Source organism: Corvus hawaiiensis, chromosome 14 (genome assembly GCF_020740725.1).
Source record: "Corvus hawaiiensis isolate bCorHaw1 chromosome 14, bCorHaw1.pri.cur, whole genome shotgun sequence".
NCBI classification, from domain to species: domain Eukaryota; kingdom Metazoa; phylum Chordata; class Aves; order Passeriformes; family Corvidae; genus Corvus; species Corvus hawaiiensis.
In genome coordinates, this window is record NC_063226.1 from 10409613 (window position 1) to 10432182 (window position 22570).

Genomic DNA, 22570 nt, shown 5'->3' on the forward strand with positions numbered 1-22570 from the left:
GGAACAGCATACCTCTAAAGAAATTCGGCTTGGCTCACAGCGTGCAGGACACGTCGCAGCATGCAGATAACGTTGGGGTCACCAAATATTCCTGTATCCCACAGCTGTAGGGAGGAGGAGAGAGATCCAGCAGGCAGGAATTGTGCAGCAACCTTGATTTATTTAATTATTTTACAAATTCTTTTATAGACTTTTTTCTTCATAGTCTAATTGGACAAAGGATCAGCCACACCCTGGGTGGATTGGCTAGAAATCCTAAACATCCATTGTCAAAAAATTTTTCTACTGTACCACAAACATAGTTCTACAAGGTTGCAGGTCTTCATAGTTTATAGAATTTCTGCTACTCTTTTCGTGAGAGAGAAAAGTATCCCATGGGCTTAGAAAGAAGCAAGAAAATTCTTGCTAGCAGCAATATTGTATCCATATGGTGCTGCGTTCAAAACCTTGCACATTGAAAGACTTCTCCAGCAAGTGCTTCTCCCCTGGTGCACTTCGCTGAGCGAGAGCTACATGGGCAGCGTGGACTCAGTGAAACGGAAAAGGTGTCCTTGTAGTTTGAGCTGAGCAAAGAAACCATGCACGGTGCACTGTGGGTGGGTGCAGCATGGACGTGGAAAAGCGGCAAAGTTCAGTGCTGTTGCTGGGTTTCTCTTCAGTCTGGACAACGTAGGGGAAGAACAAAGCCACAGAGCACCGGGCTTGTGTGTGCAGTGCACTGAATTGCCCAAGTCCAGCAAGGGCTCGTTCACAATCCAAGTCGGTTGAGAGCGTTCTCGCTGCCCCAGAAAGGGAGGTGCAGCCATAGTGCTTCATCCCACAGCGTGGACATAGGCACTTTCCTAGTCGCAGTTTCAGCATTGCAGAGTCCCTTGCAGCTAGAGCTCAGCCAGGAGCAGGAATCAAAGCAGAAGGCGTTCCTAAAGCACCCCTCTCCAAGCAGCCTTCAGAAAGCGCACATCACACTGTGGCTCTGTGCCTTTCTTCTAAGACAGACGCCCGCCTTGCTTTCACTCTCGCAGCTCCCTTGGCAGCCTCCAGCAGCTGCTCTCCTGGAGAATGGCCCGAGATGTAGAAGCCAGTGCTGGGCTGCACCTTCGCCTTCCGCACGTAAGCACCACCAGACTCACTGGTGCCCTCTGTTCTTCCCTCCTCCGCTGCATGCCACCGTCGTGTTCTCTGAAAGTCAGAGACTGAAGGGAAGCGCAATTGCTTCCACAGAGAGCTGCAAGAGGACTGGCCATCAGCAGCACGGGTAACTGCCATGGACCTTCCTCCTTCCCAAGGCTATAATGTGAATTCAGCAGGCAGGAGAGTGGCAGCCATGATCGTCTTGCAGCCCGTACGACGAGCACGTGAGCCCGGCACTCCATGGCTTCGTTCTTCGCCTTTTCTAACACGCCATACCTTCGTTTTCCCAGAGGTGTACGGTCATCTGCTTCTCACTCGGAGCACTGTGCCCAGCAGCAAAGCCCTGCAGCGCACTGCTTCTGCTGAAACTCGCCTGGGCCCTGCCCCTTTGCTTCTAAGCGCTACGTACCACCACATTCTGCCTCTCTGGTCATCCGAATGGAATGGGAAAGCTTCTCGCCTGCGTCTCACACAGAGAACCGTGCCAGGACGACAAGCTCGCCTGGCGTTTGCCCCTGACACTTGCGGGAACTCGTAGCTGCCAGCGCCTTCCAGGGGCAGTCGGCTTTCCGTCACAACCTGCATAGTGCCCGTCAGATGGTGGTGCTGTCTGCGCGCTCCTTCTCGGCCAGAGTGTACGCTGGTGCACACTGCAGTCTGGCAAGGAGCAAAGATCTTCGGTAGACATCTCGCACAGGAGAAAGGTGTCAAGAAAAAAACACGTTCTTCATCAGCCCTCCTCGTGGCCCAGACTGTGGTGCTGCGCTCAAAGCCTTGCACATTGAAAGACTTCTCCAGCAAGTGCTTCTCCCCTGGCACACTTAGCTGAGCGAGAGCTGCATGGGCAGCATGGACTCAGTGAAACGGAAAGGGTGTCCTTGTAGCTTGAGCTGAGCAAAGAAACCATGCATGGTGCACCATGGGTGGGTGCAGCATGCATGCGGAAAAGGGGCAAAGTTCACTGCCATGGCCTGGCTTCTCTTCCGTCTGGACAACATACGGGGAAGAACGAAGCCGGAGAGCACCGGGCTTGCATGTGCAGTGCACCAAATTGCCCAAGTCCAGCAAGGGCTCGTTCACAATCTGAGTTGGCTGAGAGCATTCTCGCTGCTCCAGAAAGCAAGGCGCAGCCGTAGCGCTTGATCCCACAGTGTGGACATAGGCACTTTCCTAGTTGTTCAGCATTGTAGAGTCCCTGCAGCTAGAGCTCAGCCAGGAGCAGGTGTCAAAGCAGAAGTCAGTCCTAAAGCTCGCCTTCTCCAAGCAGCCTTCAGAAAGCGCACATCAAGAGCAAGAACATTCTCAGCTGACAGTGATGGTGAACGAGCTTTGAGCTGGACTTTTGCAATCCTGTCCCCAGGCTTCAAATGAGACATACCAGGAGCTGAGAAGGAATGCGCGTAGACCGATGCTGAGGCGTGTAGCTGAAAACGCTGCGAGGAGAAGGGCTTATCTAGCAACTGCTGCTTTCCTGGCATGGGAATTCTTCTGGTGCCTGGATCGTGGTGCTAATTAAGGCTTTTGAATGGAAAGGGGAAGTGTCTTGTGAGCGGTGTGTTGAATCTCACTCACCAAGAGACCTTTAGGATCTGCTGCCTTAAATAAGATGTCCTAGAAGAGAAGAGGCAGTGCTGGCCATCATGTTTCTTACACAGCTTTGAACTGCACACCACACATTTGTACTAAGCTTCCTGATTTCAGCTGCATGCGCTGTTAGGTTTTTGCTCCCTCCCTGACTCCAGCTCCACAATTTTCATCTGGAAACAATAGAGCGGGTTTCACAGTCGCTTCGAAGGAGAGCAACACCATGCGAGCTGGGGCTATGAGCTTTCCTTTCAAACTTAATGTATCATCACATTTTTCTTTCAGTCATGCAGCGCTCCTGAAGCTGAACCTTCTGGAACAACTGTAAATATCGGCCACAAAAGGGACCTGCACAGCAAGCTGTTGCTGATTCCACATTTAACTCGTAGTCTGTGAAAAGCAACACACCCCCCGGAGTTATGCCCTTTCCTGCTCAGCTACATGTCCCATCACTTTCCTTTGCTCTTGCAGAGCCCAGCTTCAAAACTTACGACGTCCAGCTCCTGTACCAAAGCACCTAGAACAAAAAGTAAGTGCTGGCCTTCACCTCAGCCCTGCAGCTTCTAAAGCGCAGCACGCACAGCCCTGTGCGCTCAGCTTTAAGCACCCTCGCGCACTTTCAGTCTCACAGAGTCCAGTCACAAAACTGGAAATCAGCAGCTGCTCCCACAGAAAAAGGTCCTAGAAGAAAAGGGCCATGCTAGAATTCCCTTTTCTTTTGCCGCCTACGAGCTGCACAGCAGACAATGAAACGATTCGTCTTCCTTCCCAGCCCCCTGCGCGATCACGTTCTTTCAGTCTCGAAGAGCCGGCATCCACAACGGAGCTCTTACACCAACTGCTCCCACACTAACGGTGCCCCGAGAGCAAAGTGCCTGGCTTTTTCCTGAGCACCACGAGCGCTCATAAAAATAACCACACGATGGTGCTGTTGACTTGCAAAAGAACGACCTGCACCTCGCCGAGCTCTAAATCACGCCAAGCTCCAAGCTGGCAACGTGGCTGCTCTCCAATCAACAGTGTCACGACAAAGAGAGACTGCTGATCTTCGCCTTCCAAGTGCAAATTCGTATTTGCACCACAGTCAAGGGGCCACACGAATTAATCCTTTGCACTAATAATCTTTTCACTCTCGCAGAGTCCAGCTACAAACTTGAAAACATCTGGCAAAAAACACACCTCACAAATGTGCCAGCTGGGAAAGCTCTTGCCACCTACAACTTCAGCTGAACCCATCCAACTGCAGCCATCCAAGAGAGGAACTATGAGCCCTTCTCAAAAGAAATGGCATCCCCTCCTCCTAAACAGACAACATCCAGGGCCAAAGGATTTACCACCATTTCCCAGAGGACCAGAACAACAAACAGCACTCCCCCACACAGCATGGGGCAATCCCAGCCCTTCCAACTGTGGTGTTGCCATGGGCAGGATGCCCCACTTTCAGGGCCAGCCTCGCTCCAGAACTGCATTATCTTTTTCAGGAACCAGTGTCCTGCACTAGATTCAGAAGCTTTGTACCATGGAAAAGGGATATCCTATTCCAGAGCTCAGCTAATGGACCTTGATCTTCCATGTGCAAGACAGCTCTTTTTTCTCCTATCGCTATCCTGAGCTCCGCAGGCTCTCTGCTGGAGCGCGAGGTGCTGCGATCTTCCAAGAGCATCTTGTTAGCGAATCTGCTCAGCAGGAACAGCCACACACACACACGCGTGCACGCACAAATGCACGGGTAGCTCCAGTAATATGGGTCAATGGCAAAGAGGCAGGAAGAGTCTCTGCACTGAGTTCCAAGGACAGAGGTTTATTGCATCCACACCACAAAGGGATCAAGATGCAAAGACCGAGAACAGTGAAGAACTCAGGTTTAAGTACAGGAGTGGGGCAAGCACCAGAGACCAATGATCTGAGGGCACAGGGGTGGTACAAAGGCGGGACTAGGAAATGGGAACCAATGGGGAAGCTCTGGAGGAGTGGCGAGGGGCAGAGGCCAATGGGGGGAACCTGGAGTGGAGAACTTTCTAGGACATGAAACATATAAGGTAGCAAGAGGGTGGAACGACCAACAGCCAACCCAAGAAGCAGAACTGGGGTAGATTACCATAACAGAACAAAGCATTCTGGGAGAGGCTTCTTTTCTCACCGTGACCTTGACAGAAGTCTCTGGTACCAGGGACTGTCCTACCAAGAATTCTCTCTGTCCCTTGTACCACAGGCTAAGTGGCCACTACATTTTCCCATTGCAAATTTCATTTCCTGATGTTTTATTCCCACTGCTCATCTGGATCAACTTTGGACACTTTTAGAGGCAAGAGGAACAGAAAAAAACAGATTTGGAGAATATTCAAGCCCTGATGTTTAGGATTTAGTATTAAGCCATGTCTAAAGCAGGTTCTTCCTAGTTGTGTTAGGTCTACTTCCAGCTCTTATGATTATACTGAAAGTCCCAAGATGTTTAAAGGTGCAGTTAAAACTCCAGTTCCTGGAGGCAGGTCAGTGTTACAGCGGGGATACTGTAACATGCCTCCATCAAACCAGGAGTCCTGTGGAAAAGAAATATATATGTGGACAGATTCTTGGTAGATGTTTCAGAGATGTTTATTTCCCTAGCCGCATGGCTGGGGCTCTGCTGAGGAACTGCTCAGTCACCAGACCAAGGGTCCTTTGCCTGCGCAGGGAAACACAAACCAACCAATGGGAACGAGGCTGACCAGGGGTTAGGGAACCCCGTGCCTCCCCCCCCCAGGGTCCCTCTCCCAGGGCTCCATGGCAGGGGGGAGGGACCCCAACATCTCACCCGTTTTATTTTAATAAAAGGAGAATGAAAACAACTGGATAAACATAACAAGAACAGTTTCAAAACAAAACAAGCCACCCTCCTGAGTCTTTAAATGTCCAAACAGATTCTGTGGAACATCTTAGGGCTGACAGAAGGGAGACAGGACTCTCTGAGCATGCTTTGTGGGGAAACTGAGGCAAGAGAGGGTTTAATTTCTTCCCTCCCCCTTTTCATCCCCCACTCGGCATTGGAAAGGGATCTTTGGGGAAACAATTGGCAAAGGTATGGTTTTGTGAGGGAAACCATGGATGAAAAAGCGGATTAGGAATACACTGGGGGTAATAGGACATAGGGTAAAAGGGAAAGGTGGGATTAGGAAAGGGAGACTGTAGGGGGGGTTTACAAGGGAGATATTGTCTAACATGACTACGATTTTTAGCATATATACTGCCTTTTACAGGAACACCATCAGGCCCAGTGACCTGCGATGCTTGTAACCCTTTTCTACCTTGTATAATTTTGAATTCCACCACCTCTCCATCTCCCAAGCTTGGGATGCATTTTTCAGGGTTATTCTTTTTAATAGCAGTTCTATGCATGAATATGTCTTGCTGGTTGTCACACCTTGTTATAAAACCATAATTTTGCTTAACATTATACCATTTTACTATCCCTAAGATCTTAGCTCCTATGATCTTTTCCTTTTTCCGAGTGGCTGCTGTTTTCTGTCTCGCTGCGTCTTTGCTCTGTCTTTCGGTCGCTCCCGTGTTGGAATTGTCGGAGCTGCTGGTGCCTGCGCGCTCTTCCCGGGGTCACATTCGGGGCTGCGCGGGCCAGGCCGGGCTGCACTGCTCAGTTCTCTGTGCGTCGCCTCCTCTGGTCGCAGCTTCGTTGCCGCTGCCAGGCGCTGCATCCACTTCTCGGCCGGGCCCCCGAGCGATGACTCCCCCGCGCCCTGCTCCAGCGCGCGTTTCGGCTGGGCGCGGCTCCGCTCCGCCGCCAGCCGCCGCCCGCATGCCGCCCCTCTCGGTCGGGCGTTCATGGGGCTCGCTCCACCACACACTGTGCGGGGCCGGGCAGGCACTGCTGGGTCGCGCCGCTCCCGCTGCGCCTCACTCCGCCACCGACACTGCGGCTCGCATGGCCCCGCCCGCACGCGGGAACTGCCTTGCTGCTGCTCACAGAGCGCTCGGTCCACATGGCCTGGGTCTCACGGTCCCTGAGGCAGGCTTCCCTTCGCCAGGACACAGCTGACATTGCTCAACAGTCTCAGTAATTAAATAATGTTCATGAAAATATTCTTCCATCGGCATATATTTTGACTCAAAAATTAACTGTGTCCAAGCGGCGTTCCAAAACTCCTTGGTAAGAATTAAATCCCAAGAAACATAGAAAAAGTTCTTAAACAACCATGCCAGGAAGTGTTTCAGTTCTTTTTGAGCTTGAATCAAGCTAAAATTTACAAATCGTTGTTCAAGAATCTTTTTAAGTTTAAGATAAGTCCATATGCGGCTCTGAAAGCCAAGAGTCTTCCCACGGTTCCTCCATAGTTTAGAGATGGAATAGCAAAACAAAACCAAGAAGAGGAATCCAAAGTTTCTAGGGTTTACTCACACAAATCAGTCACTTAGGGATCGGGGATCGTTCTGCTCACAATTCCCCACCATTTGTTACAGCGGGGATACTGTAACATGCCTACATCAAACCAGGAGTCCCGTGGAAAAGAAATATATATGTGGACAGATTCTTGGTAGATGTTTCAGAGATGTTTATTTCCCTAGTCGCATGGCCGGGACTCTGCCGAGGAACTGCTCAATCACCGGACCAAGGGTCCTTTGCCCGCGCAGGGAAACACAAACCAACCAATGGGAACAAGGCTGACCAGGAGCTAGGGAAACCCCGTGCCTCCCCCCCCAGGGTCCCTCTCCCAGGGCTCCATGGCAGGGGGGAGGGACCCCAAGAGGTCAGGAGGTGAAAAATCTCAACTTTCCTGTATTAAAAAGACAATTTGCAATGCTGTGGCTTGTGCAGTAAAGACCATGACCTAAGAGTAACTTAAAAGCTTGGGTATCAGGTGCCAAAAAACCAAGAATCTCAGTGCCACTGGCAGCATTTGGAGACTTTTGTCCCTACATCCCCTCTTTCAGCAGCACTTTGTTGCACTGCAGAAATATCCTCAGCTTGTTGCAGAGGCACATAGATCTGAGCAACATGAGATTTGCTCTTTCCATAGATCATGACTGGAGAAGACACCAGGCTAAAACTATTAACCCTCCTCTTGCTGGGCTCCAGGAGGAAGGTGTCAGGGCATGGGCTCCCCACCTTATGCCATCAGATGATCAATGGCACTATCACTCTCCAGCTACCCATCCCTGGAGTCTGAGGACATCCCTCACCCTCGCCATTGATTGAGGAGGTGTAGGATTGAAGATGGAATGTGGTGACTGGCAGAAATCTCAAGGGGAACCCATGGTAGATTCCAAAGCAAAGCCAAGTGCTGAGGGGAGAGGGAGGGAAGGAGACAGAGAGGCTGCTTTATGTTGTCTGTGAATTATTTGCAGTTGGTAATGTCTGCCTCAGCTGCTTCAGGAACAGAACTTTCGTCATTATTGCCAGGAGTGTTCATAAAACTCATGGAGCCTACTGTGTTACTGACAGTGGCAAGAGCTGCACACATTTTATCCTCCCATTGACTGTCATTGGAGAAATAAGGGGCTGCCAGAGCCAAGGCATTTGCCAACCCACAGGCACAGGACCTGGGGCAGACAGCTTCTCCCCCCACTTCTGCTGGGGAGTATCCAGCCTCCACTGCTCTGAAGACCCTTCTTAGCTTCAGTTTTCCAGCCCAAAGGAGTTTGTGGCCATCTCTGCCTGTCCCTGAGGCAGCCTTATCCTCTGCTGAAATGGCTTTCCCCTCCCCACTGCCCTATGTCCCCCCAGGAGAGTCTGCTGGCAGAAGACCCTTCTCAGCCTGCATTTTGCTGAGCATTTGCAGTGGCCTCTTTCATGATGGTTCTCCACGCCCTATTAAAAGCCCTTCTTCAAACCCACAAATGTAAAATTCCCAATCCTAGCATCCCATTCTCAAACTCACCGTAGCTGATTAAGTTGCCTTACCCATGAGACATGAGAAAAGCTATTGTGTAGATGGACAGCCCTAATTTGAATTTTTCAGACCTTCATGGAACTCCCTACTCCTTTCAGGATCACACCACGGAGCACAGCTCTGCTGGGAGCACAACCACATAGTGCCACCAGTCAAGGCAGCAATATTTAATACCAGCCTCTTTTGCACCTCTCTAAGTCAGCCTTGCCAAGGGGGTATCTGCAGAAGCTCATGGATTTCACAACTCCTCTGGGCCTGCAGAGAACATGCATCCTAAATACAGATTTTCCCCTTTCCCTAGACTTGGCACAATGATTCATCTGTGCATTTGCTTAAAAGATTTCACTGTTGACCAATCCAAGGTTTCTTTGTTGACCACAGTTAATTTTGGTATGCAGAAAATGCCTGGGTAAGGACAGGGATCTAAGATGCATTTTCAGTGTCTCTGAGCTGTCAGCTGTATATTAACAACAGACTAAACAGCCCTCACCAGCTGAGGCTCAGTTTCCATCACTACAGTTTTGTAGTTACAATGCTTCTGTGATATGAAAAATAACTTGTGAAAAACCTCACCTGAGGCAGAACTAAACTGAAACATCTTTAGAGGTTTGGTCTATGGATATGTGGGATCCTGTGGGTTTCTTAGCCTGCATGGACTGAGGCTAGGGAAGAAAATATGGTCTGACATGTGACCAGCCTTGGCTGCAGGATACGTGGCATTGATGAGGGTTTTCTCCCTGTAGAAAAGATAGAGGCCAAATATCTTTATTTGCGTATTAGTGGTGATGGAAGTTGCTTGTGTGCAATGAAAAGAGAGCACAGTCCAAACAGCTAGAGACTGATTTACTGGGTTTTTTTGCATAAGCCTATAAATTGTCTGGAACTTGCTCTTTCTTTTCTGAGAAACTGCTGTCATCTGCAAAAAATGTGACTAATTCCACCTCAACACAAGAAAGATGCAAGGGAAGCAGATTCCTCAGGGTTCTGAGTTCTCAGACAAGAAAACAGGCTTTTAAGAGTTCATCAGCTCTACACCACAGGAAAAAACATACATTTGTTTCTTTTGCTGATAGTGATGAAAAGGGGAAGGATCACTGGTGAAGTGCCCTGCTTGGATCTTGGCATCAATCAGCTGAGAAAGGCCGGGGAAGGTGGAGAGACTGCACGAGGAAGGGAAAAGGAGACAAAACCCTGTTGGAGCTGCAGAGGTTTTTTTCTCAAGGCACAGAACTTGCCTCTGTTTTGTATCTGTGCTCCCTGATCACCTCTTCTCAGGCTAGGAAGCCCTGGCAGCAGAAAGGAAGCTGGTGAGACAGAGGTGCTTTGCACCCCTCCATGGCCATGAAATGCTGGAGGGTGCATCTGAATGTTAGCAAGCACCAAAGACACCCTTGTTCCCAGGGTCTCCTCAGGCAGGGGATCCCCAGCCCTGCTCAGATGTTTGGATGACCCTGCTTGCTGCAACTTGTGCTTGCAAGTCCTTCTAAGCAACCCCAGTGGGGAAGAAACAGGAGCATTTTAGGTACAGCAATCCAGAAACGCACTGACAGGCCCAGGTACAGCTACACTTGGGCTGATTCTGGAGATGCCCTGAATTTTACAATGGATCTAACAATGCATTTAGAAGCACTTTGATCCATCCTGTTAAATGTGCCTGGTCATGGATCTATGCAAACGAACACTACAGCACTTCTGAAGGGAAAAGGGACTCCTGTGTACTGCATACAAGATATTCTGGTATTTAGATCAGCCACAGCAGTCTTCATTAAAATAGACACTAATTGCAGAAGGTTGAAAGCAGGATGATAACAGAATGCAGCCACAAACAGAATGAAAATGTAGCAACTTCCAGCAAGCACCTAGCTTTAATGCAAGGTTTTATCTTCTAATTAGAGCTCTCAGTCAAATATTCCTATGTGTGGTTGTCTTTGCTTGAAAATAGGCTAGGTGGTACGGTATTTAGAGAAGTGCATTTTTATATTAATTTCAAATCACAAGCTGGTTCCCTGCTGAGGTGCTCCCTTACTAGAGCCAGCCAGGAAAAAGTACTCAAAATGTCATGAATTGAGGGCTAACTGGTATGATGGTGGGATAGGGCAGGATTTCACCAGGCAGCTGCACAAAGCCCAAGAAGAGCCACAGCAGAGTTCTTCCTCTTTCTGAGCTGTCCTGCTACTGTCTGCGTTAGAAGTGAGCTCTGCACAGTCTGTGGTGTGCACACAGACCATAGTGCAGACATCTGCTGGCCACAATTCATCTCCTTTGACGAGCTCCCCACCTTCTCCTTTGCTCTTGATCCATACTTGTGTATGGTGTGAGGACCGTTCACCTCTTTAGCTCCTGTGCAGCAGCTCCTCATTCCTGGGCAGGGGGCAGTCTCTGCTCCAGCACAGTGCTTGCTGTGCCTTGGCAAAGGCAGAATCAAGCTCATAGCATAAAGGCCCATGGCTTCTGCCCACCTGGACTTGTATGCTCCACCAGCATGATTGCTGCCACAGAGGGGTTTACTGTGCTGGAGCCATCAGAGCCCAACTCCATCCTGGATCCTTGTGCATAAGTCTCCAGGTCAGCACTCGCTCCATCTCACTGGGTGTCTTTGGTATATTTGCCTGGTTGATGATTTATAGCTGGATAATTTCCTGCTCATCTGCGCTACTGAGGATTTTGGCTACCTCAGGGCCAGGAGCAGATCCTCTGTTATCTCAGCAGTGGGTGTCCTGCTCTGCTCAGCCATGTATTGGCAATTTCCAGCCATGGAAATCTGGAGGGAGGTAGAGCCAAGAGCAAGCCTGGAGCTGCTAAAAACAAGTTCACAGTTATTCATGATTCCTGAAAAGGTTTCCATCAGAGACGGCCGGCTGGGTGATAGAAGGGCTGTGGGAGGTTATTTCATCCCAGACTACACCACTTAATGACTTGCAATAAACTGCCAACAAAACACTGTTTTTCCTTGAATGCCCTCATTTGGTTCTCTGGATAGCAGCCATCACCTATGAATAAAATCCTTACAGAAGACAGCTTGAACCAGGAATGGGAATTCTGAATTTCATTCCATTTTGGTCACAGACATTTTCAGCTGTTCAGGTGAACCTTCCCCTTGCTCTGGAGGAGAACCAGAAATGTTTTCATGAAGGCATGTGTTTCGTTAAGAAGCTCTCACTGCTGGGAATAAAGGAGGTAAATATTGCTGTAGGGGTTATTTATTGCAAAGAAGTGTTCTGGCAGGATAGAGGCTATTCAGTCTTTTTTCAGATTCTTTTGTATACATTAAATCAAGTCCCAGAATCATTCAGCAATTTATGGGTTCCTTTCCACATCCGATCAGTCTCTGCAGGTCTCTCTTCCTAGAGCTGCTATTGTCTGGATCCATCTGTCCTCTCCTTCCCAATAGCTACTGGGAACTGTAAGCTGTAACTCTGGACACAGTGAAAGAAAATCTTTTAAAGGTTTTTAAAGAATAGTTAACAAATTATAGGAGTTAATGTGACCTGTTTGTCAGGGTCAGGCAGGTTGAGAGAGGCCCTGCTCAGAGGTGCTGCATCATTTTGTGGCAGCAACAAATTTCATCCTGCGCAAACTTGGGTGAACATTTTGAGAAGCCCAAAAATGACTGATGATTCTGCCCACAGCCATGTAAGCATTGTCTTTTCCACATTTGAGGCCCAAACACACACTGCTGAGTGGTGACTGGCACTTGGGCCAAGCTGCTGTATTGTCACACTGCAGTGAGGGGCTCCCCTGGAGTAAGGGGAGGATTGGGGGCACCACTTAGGGTAGGAAGTGAGTGACACATCACATTTACAGCACCACAGCCACCTGTCCCTGTGCCTGCTTCTCCTCAGGGTCACTTGGTACCTGATGCTGATAGATGAGGAGCACATTCAGCTCCTGTGTGTCACGGCAGGTGAAGTGACACCTGAGGGGAGTCCATCCTTCATCCTGCCAGCAGCAGCTCTGCCAAGGACTATGCAACTACGCAGATGAGCAGGTAAAAGGGCATGTGCAGAACATATTTTGGGCCAGAGACTTTAATTTCAGACTGTTTTTTGCCCTGTGTTCTTTTAGGCAAAAGCTGTGATGACTCTCTGTTTTTCTACTAGAACTTGGAATTTTTTTTTTAAAGACATTAAAATAGATCTGACCATAAGCTCAGATGTAAGACAAGAACTTTGCATGTGTCAGGGTTTCAGGAACAGATTTAATTTTTGTGTCATTTTAAACCATATTTAAAGAGAGATGTTTCTGAATATCAACTGGTCAATGAAATGTCTTTGGTTCTGTCTTGCTGAGTCAGATTAATCATCTTTACTACGCTATAGAAATGCCTGATAATTTTTTTCTCCCCTCCTCCTCCTTTTTTTTTTTTTAACTCAGCATTCCCAGAAATTGCTGGTTGCTTTTTAAAACAACTGACAAAGTAAAACCCACACAATACAAGAGCACTAAAAGATAGTTCCACGTGTTATTTTGCTCAATTTGCTTAAATCACATTAGCACTGTCAATGAATTTCTACTGCCTGCCCTAAAAAGTTACAACATCTCAGTCTTTGTGCTGTTCACTTGAGTTTTGTTCTGTAAGATGGACTCCACCTTGAAACTGATTGTGCCCAGTGCTGCCCTTTGCTGAACTTTATGCTGCCTTTGCACTGAATGGTTTAACAAGTGTGTGTTAAATGTTATCATAAGAGCTGAATTGTAAAGTGGTGAAATCATCTGAAAGTGCAACAGGCCTTACAGGCTCAGCACAGGTCACGTTCATTAGAGCAAGCTCAGTCACAAATATCCTCTTGATATTTGCCAAGAAAATCTATTATTTTCCAGCAAACACAAAAAGCTGAAAGCAAAGGGTATTTTTCATCATTAGCTCCTGTCCTTTTTGTTGCATGTTCTCTGTTCCAACCAGGCAGTACAGAGTGAAAACTACAGAAGAATTAAAGCAAATGGGTTGAAAATATTTTTCAGACTTTTAAAATATAAATACCCATTAAGGGCAGAGACCTCTCAGTTTCTGCAGAGGTCCAGGGCACTGGAGACAGCAGGAGGGGTCTACTGGGTGTTGCAGTGCTTGGGTGACCTGTTTATCCTCCAGAATTCCCCTACCACTCTTTTCCCAAAGCCAGTCAGCAGTCAGCTTTGCTGCTCGGTCTCATCTTGCTCAGAAGTGCAATTCACTGTGCAGACAGCGCAAATAAAGCCCCAAGTGTGCAGCCAAAAAAATTGTCATTTCTTTTCAAATAATTTTCTATCTTCAGCTGTCACTGTGTGCTATATTGGCAAGTGCAATATATTCATTCACAGTATCCTGATAAACATGTCAGCAGATTTGGGAAAGCAAATTTGTTTCTTTTCTGCCAAAGCCAACCAATGCATGCCTGTGTTTTCCTTTAAACACAGAAGTGTGGTTTGCTGGGATTTACCAACAGTTACTGAGGAGGATTTTGGTCCTCTGTGGGAAATGAAGCTACAGAGAACTTGCAGGTGCTGACAGGTACATAAACAGCATTATGCTTGAACAGATAGAAATGGATACATGTTTCGATCTGAGACCTTGGCGAAGGCTGCCTGAGTTAGAACAATGAGCTTTTGCAGTTTAAAATAAGAACGTAGTTTTGCAGTCTTAAAATAAGTATGCTTTATAAAAGTAGAAATGTAATTTTAACAAGTAAAAACATGTTTTATGCAAGAAATAATAGTGATAAGTAAAAGAGTAAAGAACTTTGAGTTTAACAATAAATTTTATAATAGAGTTTTTTAGAAAGTTAAGATGTAGTAATGTAAGCCTGTACAACAAGCTTTAATAGCAATATGATGATTGGTTAAGAAAATATGCATTGCGGCAAAATCATGTACCGTGATGATGTGCTAACAAGCCTTGTGGCATTTGTTTATTGGCTTAAAAAAGTATATAAGGCCTTGTAGAATAAAGCTGCTAACTACCTCAGCTTTTGTATCTGCTGCAGCTGCTGCTACCTTGGCATCCGTGCCCGCTGCAGCTGCCATTGCTGCTGCTTTTGCTATTGCTACTGTAACTGCTACTTTTGATATTAGAGATGTTGTTCGCAACATCTCTCCTGTCTCATCCTTCAATAAACATGAGACTGATTCAGCAATAACTCATCTCTGTGACATCTCTCAGTCATCCAAATCCCCAAAATCCCAACAGTCCTCATTCAAATTCTGTCTATTTTTTGATCTGGAATTTAACTGTAACATTTGGTCAGCTTTGACTGCCTGATTTTAGCTAAGAAATTTCTCATGTTGTCAATTAGAAGCAGACCGTTTCTCATTACTACCCCCAAACCAACATGCTTTACATTACTCATGTTGTATAATTTACTGTGCATCAGTCTTAAGTTCTACAATGCATCTCTAACAGGCTACACAAAACTGCCTTTATATCTCTATCTTTTTTATTACAGCTGATTCAGAATAAAACTTGCAGCTCTCTATAGTGCACCACTTGCAGACTGAGAGCTCTTCTCGTGCCCTCCCCTGCCAGCACAAGCTGCCTCGCCGAGTCAGAACTGTCACCAGTGCTGTGAGAGCAAGGAAAGGTTTCTCCCCAGATGGGGATCATCCAACAGCCCTGCTCCTCCTGCCTTGCACCCGCCCAAATCAGATCAGAATCGCACACTCCCAATATAACACCCAGACAGACATCTTCTGCTTTGTTCTGTAATATGATGCACCCAAGGGACTAATTAGGCATCGTTTGGACACTAATTGCTTGGCAGCCCTCTTTGCCTTCAGATACCTTGCTACAGCAGTTGCTTGAGTTTATTTGTTTCACCTAATCCATGGGAGGCAGTTGAGTAGCAGCCAGGTCTGCCGGGAGGTGTTTCACTGCCCCTGTAGCACCTGAGGCAGAAAATAATGCACAAGCTGCAGGTCTCTGCATGCAAACTGTCAACGACTGAATCTCGAACCCAAACCAGCAGGGAATCTTAACTGTTTATTCAAAGGAGTGAGTTGGTTTTATACACTTTTCTAAGGCACAGTATTTCTTTATATTGTGTGACCTATCCCGTGTTGCCACATCAGCAACACACTTTCTCAACGTCCTTTTATGGGATGATCACTCGATGTTCACTCGTCTGTCAGCTCCCGGCAGGCTCCTCTCTCTAGGGGTCTGCTGTGTGACACCTCCTCCCCCCAGGGTCCGGTGGAGACGAGCCTCTGTGTGCTGTCATGTGCTCCTTTGTGCTGCCATGTGCCTCTGCAGGCAGGTTTTACCGCTCACAACTCAGTTCCCTCTTATAATTCCCCATAATTCTCCCTTTTCTGCTTTATACAAATAAGAATTATGAAACAAAACACTTTTAACATTAGAACACTGTGGATACAAATATGCAGCTAGCAAGAATTTCTCTTGCTTCTTTCTAGTCCCGTGAGATATTTTTCTCTCTCAAGGAAGATATGAGTAGAGTTCTATAAGCTATGAACACCTGCGACCTTGCAAAGCTTTGTTTATAGTACAGTAGAAAAATATTTTGACAATGGATGTTTTAGGATTTTAGCCAATCACCCCAAGGGGTGGCTGATCCTTTGACCAATTAGACTATGAAGAAAAAAGTCTATAAAAGAGTTTGTAAAATAATTAAAGAAAGGAATCGTGCTACACAATGCCTGCCTGCTGGATCTCTCGTCCCTACCACTGCGGGACACCATGATAGAACGTGTTTGGTCTACAGCCCTAATCAAATAAGCTCTGTTACAGTGATTAAACAGATTGAACTTTGAGAAACAATGTAAAGTTGTAGAAAACTTTTACCATCACTCAGAGTCTGTAGCTGCTGGAAGGTCCTGTTTCGTAGTGAGGACTTTAGAAAGTCTTTCCTAAGCAAGACTTTTAAGTTTACTTTGAAAGAGGGTCCAGCTTTTGTGAGATCAAATTAGTAAGTCAAAATGACTTGATTACACTTTTAGAGCAGAAACACTTGGGTCTGATGGTATCAACACCTAGTCAGCCAGGGCTAGGGCTTGGCCAGAGCCTTAAGCTTTGACTGAGAGGATTTCTCTAAAATGCTTATAAAATTGCTTAAAAACTTTATTAATATCATTCTGAATTCGATTGAAAAATAAAGAACATGTAAACTTCTTTACAATCTTTCGCGGGGGGTGCACCCCATCTCTGCATTCTCCCTTTTCTGTTCTAACAATATGTAACACAAACATTTTTCAGTTTACTAAATTCAGGAAAATGTGTAACATAACATGCAGTTTTCTTACTATGAACAGTGAAGTAATACATCTAATACAACAACAAGTGTGCACCAAGTAAAAAAAAGCAAGGTAATATCATTAACTGCTTAAATACTTCACTGTTCCACAGAATGCATATAAATCTAGGCTTTGGAAAATTCCAATTATAATAACATTAACTCTATAAGTGGTTTCAAAAGGTAACAAGGCTAATTCCTCCTTAAAAAAATAGCTTATAAATTATAATTATTACCCATCACAAAAAGCAATCTTTGAGATAGGGTAAACATTTTGACTAACAAAACCAGAAGAGTTCTGTGGACCAACTGCAGGACAGGTATGCTTAGCCTGCAGCCATTCCCGCACAAGGTGGTGCAAAATGCTGTATGCTGCAGCATCCCCACCCCTGGGGAAGGGGCTACTGGTCCACTTAGTCCTTTTTTCTAGCACAGTACCACCTCCCGAGAGTAACAGTGTGATCCCCGCCGGCTCCCCAGCCCCCGCTGGCTGAGTGGGAGCACGGGTCCAGCGGCCAGCAGACGTCCGCCGGCCCATCTCTTCACCTCTCACATGCAGAGAGCTGCCCGCGGCCCCTGCCATGCGCCGAGTGGAGCCGCGGCCAGGCCAGCCTCCAGCGCTGCCGATCCCTCCCGTCCGCAGCATGGGGGCGGCTGCTGGGCGCGGCAGCGGCACGGCTTTGCCATGTGCTCGCTGCTATGTGCTTGCCGGCGCCGCGCGGCTTTGCCATGTGCTCACCACTCCTTTCCGGCTCCGCCGTGTGCTCGCCGGCGTGTGCTCCCCAGCGCCGCTCGCTTGCCGCCGCGGCGCAGCTCTGCCATGTGCTCGCCAGCGCGGCTGCTCGCCGGCGCCGCGCCCTCGCGGTACCGCACGCTCTCTCCTCGCCGCGTCTGCTGCCGCCGCTGCACTCTCGCAGAAGGCAAATGGAGAGGGAATACGCTCCCCCTGGGCTCCAGCCACTCGCCGCGATCCGGCTCCAGCTGATGCCGCATGGCGTGGGGCGGGGCGAGCTTTTCCACGGTGCCGTCCGCCTTCCCTCCAGGGTCAAACGGGTCGGCGGATGAGGGGCCATCTGGTTCTCTTCCCACAGCCCCGACAGACTTACGGTCGCTCGCTGGCGGTGCAGAAGGGCTTGGCACGGCTGCTGCAGTAGCACAAGAGGCTTTTTTTGTCCGGTCTCTGGGTGCCGCATGTGCTGTGATCGCCTTATACACTGCCCTCCATGGACACAAAAGCTCCATCAGTGCTGTGTCGCCACGTGTAACTCGGTTCCGCAACACATCTGAAACGTCCTGTTATAAACATATATTGTAATATTGGCTTCTCGCAAGTATTAAAGTAGATATTATATAATGTTACAAATGCTTTTGCTCTGTGGATGTAGTTTTCTTTCTTTTTAGCAAGAATATTAGCAAGTGTGAGCAAGTAAGATAACCTCCAAGCGAACAGAGGATGAGGCCTGAAAAGCTGCTAATCAACACTTTGTCCAGAGAACAAAGGGGCCCAAAGGCTACTCTGCCCAGAGAACGGGGGGGCCCAGGGGAGCCCAGAGCCGCTATCACCGCTCTGCCCGGGGGGCAAAGAGGCCCAAAAACTGCTATCAACCCTGACTGTCTAGGGAATTAAGAGGCCCACTCAACTATCAACTCTCACCTAGAGAGCCCAGGCCCAAGAATCAAAAGAAATAAAACCGAAAGGCAGAAGAATATGCATGCTCTAAACAGGTGGGACCAAGGAGTGGCCATGCAGAACAGCTCTTGGAAAAGTTTGAATACGCATAGAGAACAGACAGTAAAAATGGTATAAAAAGGACTATCCTCAAGCATCAGGTGTGCTCTTGGCAGAGCGCCAAGGCACCCAGCCGTTACCTCTTTGCTTTATTTTATGTGTCTCTTATTGTCTTTATATTAAACTTTTTAAATTCTCACAGGAGAGTGAACCTCATTTTTCATAGTCCCATGTCTGAGGATTAAAAATATTGGTCCTATCTAAAGTTGAATCACAGTTCTTTGCCCAGAACAAGAGTCTGTTCAAATCTGTAGACTCACCTTTCCTGCCACATTTCTTTAATATCTGTTTTAACGTCTCTGGGACGTTCTGTTCTTGGGATACCCCATCTCCTACGTCTCCCATGGCTCACCTACAACTTGTAGGGATTACCGCTGGCCAGCGTTCCTGCTTCTTGCAGCAGCACTTCAAGTCCCATGGGGCTCACTGACGGACGCACAGTTAGGCGTATAAGAAATTCCTCACACGGGGACACCATTTGTCGACGATTGACTCTCAGACCCAGACCAGCAGGGAATCTGAATCGTTTATTCAAAGGAGTGAGTTGGTTTTATACACTTTTCTAAGGCACAGTATTTCCTTATTTGACGTGACCTACCCCATGTTGCCACATCAGCAACACACTTTCTCAATGTCCTTTTATGGGATGATCACTCGATGTTCACTCGTCTGTCAGCTCCCGGCAGGCTCCTCTCTCTAGGGGTCTGCCGTGTGACACCTCCTCCCCCCAGGGTCCGGTGGAGACGAGCCTCTGTGTGCTGTCATGTGCTCCTTTGTGCTGCCATGTGCCTCTGCAGGCAGGTTTTACAGCTCACAACTCAGTTCTCTCTTATAATTCCCCATACAAAGCATTTCTCCTGCCTAGCCAAAGGCATTTGGGATCCATGGAGCTACAGCTTATGGCATGGGAAATGCTAGACAGGGCTTGGTCCCTTGCCAGGAAAGTGACATTGTTCAAGTGGAGGTGCAGAGTCACCCTCAGAGCCCATGGGCTGCAGTCAGAGCATAGAAAGCCTTGAAAGAACCTAATGTGGCACGAACAATAACGAAACTCTGCACGAGTGGAGATGCACAATATTAATTGCATCATTAGTGTGGAAACTTTGTTTAAAGCCAGTAAGTCTTCCTCTAAACAGGAAGACTGGAAAGGCTGAAATGCCAAATTCCTGTGGGAGAGAAACTGTAACCTTCCTAACTCTGCTGTCATCTCTGTGCAAACTGTGCCATGTTTGATTTCCCAACACACGTGGATTGTAGTGTGTGAGGTTTCAGGGGGCAGAGCCATTTGGGCTTTCTGCTCTGCCTTGTGATCAACACAGAATAAAGCAGGCTCAGTGTAGTGCTCCAGACAGTGTGTTCTTTTCTGAAGTCCATGTCTCAACCAATCTTATTAAGGATGACTTCCCATTAAACCCAGGCACCCAATCACTTGGGATCAGACAACGGCTTCTGGGCAAGACCAAATAAAGACCACTGCTTAAATTCTAGACCAGCAGCTCCTCTAGGGAAGCAGCTCCATCTATGTACAGCCTCTTGAAGATTTTGGCTGTGCCATGTGTATCTCTATTAAATGTATGTGTTTAGATAATTTTAGATCACTTATCATTTTTTTGTTGCTGCAAACTACAGAATAAATTTTAGCTGACATGTTCTGCAAAAGCCAAATAGGAAAGGGTAAATTTCCTGTCGCAATTATTTCTAATCAGAGAATTATGCCAGCATCGTTGAGAATTATCTGAAATAGTATTTTGAGGGACTTTAATGATCAGAACCGAGTTGCTCAGAATATTTTCCTCAGGGAAATCAAAGTGTCATAGCAACAGACCTACCACTACTAATGGCCCAAACTTACTGACCTCCTGCTCCTCCAAGACCTGCATCTGCCATCCAGCAACATTCACCTGGTGGAGAAAGGTACACTGGGTCAGGCCTTGGAAGCAAATTGCTGGAACTGAATGGGTTTAAGGAATTCAGGATAATAGATAAAAAATCCCAGAGGCTGTATGTTAAGCTGGACAGTTGAAGCTGGTTTATAACATACACTACCAATTTCCAAATAAATAATAATTCTTAGTGGATTTGTCCCATTTCTTGGCTAAACAGTGAATAATTGGATGAAGTCCAAATATGGATCCAGAACATTATTTGCTTCTATTGAACAAACAGCACGTTTTGTTGGGAGGCCATGACTGAATTACCCTGTTACTTTTCTTACAAAATCTTTTCCCCCAGTCTAGGCTGGCATTTGTTTTCAAAAGGAAGCTAAAGTGATTAATCTAAACAATAGACTTGCTAAACATCATCTTAGTCTAGGAGTTTGAGATCCAAATTTTGTTGCTGAACTCTCTCGCCAAGAATAGTCTTACTATTCTTGAACAAAACTGACACTTCCAGGTTTTTGTTTTGCTTTTTGTCCACTTGTGAATATGAAATTCTTCCATTTATCTGCACAGGAAAATACAAGCTTTTCCTTAGTTGGTAGAAATGTCTTTTCTGTGTGTAATGGTAATTTCCAATTCTGCCATCAGGAAAGATAGAATCATAAAATGGTTTATTTTGAAAGTGACCTTAAAGCTCATCTAGTTGCAGTGTACCTCCCATGGGCTGGCACAACTTCCACTAGACCCTGTTACTCAAAGCCCTGTCCACCCTGGCCTTGGATACTTCCAGGGATGGGGCAGCCACAGCTTTTCTGGTGAGCAGGTAGACCCTGTTGCATGGGAAGGAGTGGGGTAAGGGCAGAGCTGCAAGGACAGAACTTAGCTGGCACCTGGACTCCCTGAGCAGTTTAACTGGTTAAGATTATACAAACACAGCTTTGCTCTGAACTCGGTTTAGATGTTTCTAAGGCCAAGCCAGGCCTCCAGCAGATATTCCTCATGATTTTTTGTTTTTATACATATGAGATTTCTTAGAGAAGAGTCTCATCAAAGAGTTGTTAATGAAACCTCTCAGCCATAACATCCCAAAACTGCAGGAAATGCTGTAATGGTAAACAGTAACTATTTTCATAAAAGCAGGCTGTATGTTATACTCTCCCTCTGCCATTGACTACATGCCTCACCTACAAGGTCTTTTAACAGCCTCTGTGATACTTTGTTGTTTGACAAGCACAGTGAAAGGTCTGCGAGCGAAGGCAAAAGCTGAGGAGCAAGTGCCTGGGCTATCCCAGCCCCAACAGCAGGGCTGGGTGCCTGTGCTTGCTAGTATGACACCAGTTTCTACAGGAGCATAACATATAATATCAACAGCCTGGAAAGGAGCAGAGAATTGAGGGAGGAACTAGAAAAGAAAGTCAATATTAGCCTGTTCTGCTTTATAATGAGGTGGCTGTGGATGCAAATGAGGAGCAGGTTTTATAACTGAGAGCCACAGGTACTGCTTCAGTAACAGCCAGCTCTTTGTAGCTCCTCCTGCTTTGTGCCATAGCTGCCTGCAATAAGGGACTGAGTGGGAAGCTCACCTAAGGACTGTTGTTGAGCTCTGAAGCTCTCCTCCCATGTGTACCCAGAGCTCCCTGTAAAGCTGGGGAGGCTGAGGAACTGCTGATGAAAAGAGCTGACTGAAGGACTCTGTCCTGCACCTTGCATGGAGGGATGGTGGGTGGGTCAGAAATGCTCCTGCGGGTCTTTGTGTTGCTTTGGCTCCGATGCAAAGCACCTCTCCTGGCTTGCAAATGGCATTTGGGAGAGGTTCAGCTCTGTATAGAAGATAAAAGAACTGTTTTCAAAGAGGAAATGTGCAAATTAGAGCTGTAACTGGATTAGGCTGTGAGTACAACTTGCCTTTGGATTATTTATGTCCCATGTGCTTAGTCTTGATCATACTCATTACAGCAAGTACAGCCCAGGATTGTTTAAACTTGGAGTCAGGGCAGCTGAACAGCAGCCTTTGGGCAGTGGGGTCTTGTGGCTGCTGTGTGCAGGTTGGAGGGAGGTGGCAGTGACTGTGGCTTTAGGCTTGCT

At 47.2% G+C, this 22570-nt stretch overlaps 1 protein-coding gene across 1 annotated transcript in view; it reads right to left on the minus strand.

Annotated features, from left to right (window-relative positions):
- LOC125333237 (endogenous retroviral envelope protein HEMO-like) overlaps positions 1-17695 on the minus strand; it is a 50892-nt gene extending 33197 nt beyond the window's left edge. Inside the window, exon 1 of the mRNA XM_048319032.1 lies at positions 17556-17695. The gene's annotated coding sequence lies outside the window, so the exon portion shown is untranslated. The remainder of the gene's footprint in view (positions 1-17555) is intronic.
- Positions 17696-22570: the final 4875 nt, after the last annotated feature.